General features: G+C 40.9%; 1 long non-coding RNA gene across 1 annotated transcript; it reads right to left on the reverse strand.

Moving 5' to 3' along the window:
* Positions 1-2066: 2066 nt before the first annotated feature.
* LOC121910749 lies at positions 2067-3285 on the reverse strand. The gene is made up of 3 exons (XR_006099729.1): positions 3050-3285; positions 2369-2532; positions 2067-2269 (listed from the first exon to the last, which is right to left on the reverse strand). It is a non-coding gene; the product is annotated as an uncharacterized LOC121910749 (long non-coding RNA).
* Between the last annotated feature and the right edge of the window lie 2226 nt (positions 3286-5511).

Below are 5511 nucleotides of genomic sequence, written 5' to 3' on the forward strand. Positions count from 1 at the left end.
CAAGGGCACTGTCGCTGCATCCTGGGCTTAGTGCTGCCCAAGACAATTGTGACTGGTTTAAAGAAATACAAACAAGCCAGAGCATTTTTTTTCCTCTGTAGCAGATTTGATAGTGTGTGCAGCCAGACCCTACTCCAGCTTTGGCACATCACTGTAGGCCTGGCTATGCGAGAGTAAGCACTGACAATGTGAACCTTTCTGTGGATCACCAGCAAAAAACAGAACTTTTTCAGGGATCAGATCAAGTTAAATCACAGACGACTTTCAGTTTAGAAAGCAGTGGGGATATTTGGCAAAAACATGTTCCCTATTGTTTCTTATGGCTTACCATTCAGGTTCTAACAGACCTTCTGATCTAAAACTTATTCTCCAGTTGAATGGATGACAAATACTACAAGCCCTTTTCACAGAAGATTTTGAAATGTCATAGTAGAAAAGCACAGGTGTAAATGATAAAACTAATGATGGCTGAACTCCATTTAGCTGCTCTATTCAAGTGTGTGGAGTACTTGAATAGAGCAGAGCTATTGTTAATTTTATTAGTAAGACCTGTGCTTTTCATTCTATCGTAATTCAAAATGTCCATGAAAATGTCATGTTTTTTCGTGGAACTCCCTCAAGTTTTTGCAAGTTCTAGTCTATTTCTATATATTCTGTGTATTTTGCATTATGGGCAACTAGTTTTGCCATACTGTACCATGACTTCTCATTTTTCTGACTTGGAGGCAGCCATCAGCTTCTATTCAAAATCAACTTGTAGAAACTAGAAACTTTTTTGCCTTAGTTAATATATCACATCATGTGTTTTTTAAAATGTTTAAGTATGCGTGACTGGACCTAGTCTAGTAAACTGACTAAAACACAAGAAAGATACTAAATACTGTGTTTGGTCATTTAACATTTTCTAAATATTTAACATTTTGTGGGTGGAGACAGAACTATGGAAGACTATCTTCTTAACCTCTCACTCAATTTTCTTACCTGGAGATCTAAAAACTCCTGGGGAACCTTGAATTTTAGGAACTATTAATTATGCAAGTCTGATATGTTTAAAATTGCTGTTTGTATTTTTTTCACATCTATAACCTCTTATTTCATTTGAACACAGGGTGCACAGTAGTGAGGGAACAATTGTAGAACTGGAAGAAAACTGAAAAATTCTTTCACAAAGGACTTTTTTGTATCCTCGCTACAGTATGTAATATACTACATAACCTCTCCCTCGTTCCTCCTCTCTCTCTCTCTATCTTTACTACACCCCATCAAATCCCTCATAAGCTTTGATCAAAGAAAGACCTCAGCCCATATATTTGACAGCTGGCATACATAGTGAATTACCATCAGCTCACACAAGTTGTCATTTCCCTAACAGTCTACACAAATTCAGCTCGACTTTGACACGATTTTGTCGTCGCTGACAAATTTCCAGCATCAGGCCCAATTATGAACATTGGGAACAATGAACTGGCGTTATAGTGTGACATAATTGAAGAATGACAGCACAGAAAGTCAAAGTCAAATGCAGCTCAGCTTGGCCAGACAGCTGCTGGACAGTTTTGACTGTCGGTGTTTATATATGTGCGCCAGAGTGCGCTTCAGTCATAGTGATTTTGAAACCACCTAAAATTAAAACATATCTTTGTATCTTCATTTAGCAGAGCATACATTTCCCAAAACCCAATCATTTTCTGTAAACAAGACCTTCTGTTTACATACAGCAAACCTGGTAGCTAGCTGCATTTATGTAATGTTCTTGACATGTTAACGTATTCCTTATTGTCCTCTTTATGACACCCAGGAACTGGTCCACAATTGATTTTTCTTTCTTTTCTTTTCGGAACACAAGACTGCTGGTATCACATATAGTGCTTCTGTAGCCATAATTGACAATTTCTTGACCCTCCTCCCTGATAACCTATGAACTTGTGCAAGGTCGCGAACGATGATTGGTTGGGGTTGCCAGTCTTCCAACCAAGACACAGCAAGAATTTATAGCACTATGATTGCTTAATGTTACAGGGCAACTAAACAGGTGAACCCAAGTACGAATACAGACAGGCCAGAGACAGGATTGGAGTGAAAACGGTATTTATTTTCAGGACTGCAGGGTTGAGGTAGCCAAGTGAGGCCCAGGGAATGGTTCAGAGTAGAGCAAGGCAGAGACCCCAAAGGTAAAGTATGGAGCTTGGTGGGTCCAGGTTAGGAGAACAGAGTAGACAAGATGAGATGAGGTCTAGGAGACAGGGGCCGGAGGGCAAAGCACACAGAACTGCAGGGGAGAGGGAAATAGGTTCAGACTATGCACAAAGCAACGGGTAGCTAGCAAAAGGCTGCAGTATGAACAAATGGCTGGAAGTGTAGTACTGACTGAACAGAGGCTACAATCTGGTGGATGTGGCAGAGCTGAGAATGTATAGGCGGGGTTGATTGCAGGATTAGGTGCAGCTGGCGGGGCTCTGCTCTGACTCCAGCACACCTGTCTCCACTCAGACAATCACAGACACCCACTCACACAGGGAGAAGAGGGAGCCACTGGGAAGTGACATTTAGAAAGAAACATAATTTGAAGTGGAGGGAGTGTCAGGGGAGACAGCAGGAGCAGATGTAACACCTAATCTGACACAGAGACCATCGAGAAAGACAAAAATATCGTGTAGTCTGATCCCGGCATAATTTATTACCAAGCTATAATCCCAGAAGGCAATTGAATTGAGACTGATGTCTTGTTAATGGTCATTCAGATATCACTCTCTGTTAAGGACTGCTAAGGGGGGATATCCACCCTGCAGACCCAATCAGATACACAGGTGGAGGGTTTATGATCCTGTTTGAGGGGAAGACCTGCTGGCTTGAGGACAGTTTATAAAACCTGTCACTTAAAAAAAGATTAGACCACTAAATGCAAAGTCATTATCAAGATGTCATGGATGAAGAGTTCCAAGAAATTGTATTCCTGAAGATGTAGCAATGCAATCCTTAATTGCCTAAGGGAAACCATATAGTTATGTATCTTAAAATAAAACTTTGAGCATTTAACCGGAACACTTACTGTAACCCAGAAATCCAAGTGGACCTATTTCAAAGCCTCCTTTGGTAAAGCAGCTGCTCTGAGCTGTGGTCAGAACGTTGTTGGTGCCTTTTATGGCAGCAGCAGTAGCATGGAGAAACCTGTGGAGAAAGCCATCAGGCTGAAACTCAGGAGCAAAAGAAGTCTTGACATATCAGACAGCTACCTGCAGACCAGAGGGACCCCAGCTTGTGTGGTTGCAGAAGCAAAAGCCTGTGTGTGGGAGCATTTTGGAGACTGGACAAAAGAATTTCAGTTTGCATCAAAAAGTTTCTTGAAACCATCAGCTCACTTAAGATGGGGAGGTAGGGAAGTCTAGTATCATAAAGGGTGGGGAATAAAGGAATCAGGTGGTGGAAAAAAGACTGAGGATCTCCTGACCCTGATTGCCATTCTCTGTGTGGAGATGCAGCCAATAGGCTGTATGAAAGCTTTGCCCACATTTTTGACAGCGAGTTAAGCATAGGAATGTATTTGGCTCTGCCAAGACCAAGTATGCCAAGTCTTGTCATTTAATCTGTAAGCAGTTTGCACTGCCAAAGTGTCTACTTTGGCGGCGTTAGTATTTTTGCACTTTATTGCTCTTTGCTGATGCCATAGTCTTGTTGGTATGCACGCAAACAGTTTGCATTCAAGTGTGGTTGGGATGAGGATCAGCACCTCCAACTGTGAGACCATAGGGAATATAGTGGAATGCCCCCTTTGGGTTGGGAGAAAGTGGTTGGTCCAGGTGAAGGTTTTCAAGCATATCCAGGTCTTGTTCTTGTCAGGGTATGTAGTATGGAGTGTGAGATCAACAGACACATTAGTGCTGCATCCACAGTCACTGTACCCTTATCTGTTCCATTCTTAAATGGAGGGAACATCCATTCCTCTTCATAATGACAGTACAATGTAGCGACAGTATTAAGAAACAGAGTGTCATCTGGGCAGGATGAGGAATAGGATGAGGAACTCTGAGTTTATAGAGCTAGTGCTCTTTCACATTGAAAGGAGCCAGGTGAGGTGGTTCAGGCATCTAATCAGGACTATTTTGTGCATGCAACTGGGAGACCTGGGAAAGACCCACTGGAGGAACTGCAGTACATTTCCAATCTAGACAGCACATGCATCAAGAGGGTGAATCTGAAGGATGTGTTGGGGTAAATCTTTACCTGAAATGAAAGAGATAAACAACAGCTGGACCAAAATGGAAAATTACCTGAACAGCAAGTCCTTTAAATTTGGTAAACAATGCTGAATTGAAAAAAAACATTATTGACAACATACAGGCCATGCTTGTGTATAACTAATGTATGCATTGTACTACATAAATTCAGAGAATCCGAGATGTACAGTATTTTTTTCTTTTTCATCGTGGGTTTTTCATTTAGGGAAGTGTCGTTATAAATGTTTCATTTATTTAGACCCACAACTCCGTTACCATATCTCATCTGGATTACCAAGTACATATTTCAAGCTTTCATCACATTCAGTTTCAGCCTGTCTTCACAAGAAAATAGGTCGTAATTTCAGGCCACGTATAAAACTCGTTTCAAGTGATCATTTTAACCCAAATCATGATCTTTCCTAAGCCCTAACCAAGTGGTTTTTGTGCGTAAATCTAACCAGACCTTAACCACAGCATTGTCACATTATAAAACATAATTATTTTTTAACAGAGATTGGTAACAGTTTTGGAAAGGGGTCATTCTGGAGTGCATTAATATGGCTGCTAGATGGCGTAAACGTAACTATAGGTTGTTTTTTGCCGGTTGAATTTTAGACCTATACTATCATTTAATTATTAGGATGTGTTGTTCAGTTTATGACTATTTCAATGGATTGTCCTTCAGTTTCCTAGCTTTTTCCGCCTGAGAATGGCATTTTAGTAGGTGAAATATTTACCTCATCTAAATATGCAAACAGACTGATGTAATGAGAAAAGGTGGTGCTTAATTATGGGCCCATTTAACAAGGAAACAACTAACCACTTATTTTAACTTAAAGGCCCTGCTCATCCCGACAGGGGTTTTCAGTTATTCTGACTGATTAGACCTCTACTCAGGTTGAAGGTATGCAAAACTATGCTGGGTGTACATGAGGTCACCAGATTCACTGAACTAATTAGAATGGTAAAGGTGTAATTTGTCCCACCCCAACAGGTGCAAGATAACCAACAGGAGAGGAAGGGAGATGCCACTCAAACAGTGTGTAGCCTACACACTCTCACAGACTTGAGAAGAGGTCTGGTCAGCCAAAATAAATGAAAACACCTGTGTGGGTAATAGGTGTGCAGGACCTTTACCACCAACAGACAGCACAAACACAACACAACTAGAAGAAAACACAGCTGACCACATACACATTTACAATTTTTGCACATTTCAGCACATATAACACACTCCACAGGACTGATTTACAAAAGATTAATTTGTGCAACTTGATAATAGCAGCCGGCTCTC

Source organism: Thunnus maccoyii, chromosome 13 (assembly GCF_910596095.1).
Source record: "Thunnus maccoyii chromosome 13, fThuMac1.1, whole genome shotgun sequence".
In the NCBI taxonomy this organism is placed as follows: Eukaryota; Metazoa; Chordata; class Actinopteri; order Scombriformes; family Scombridae; genus Thunnus; species Thunnus maccoyii.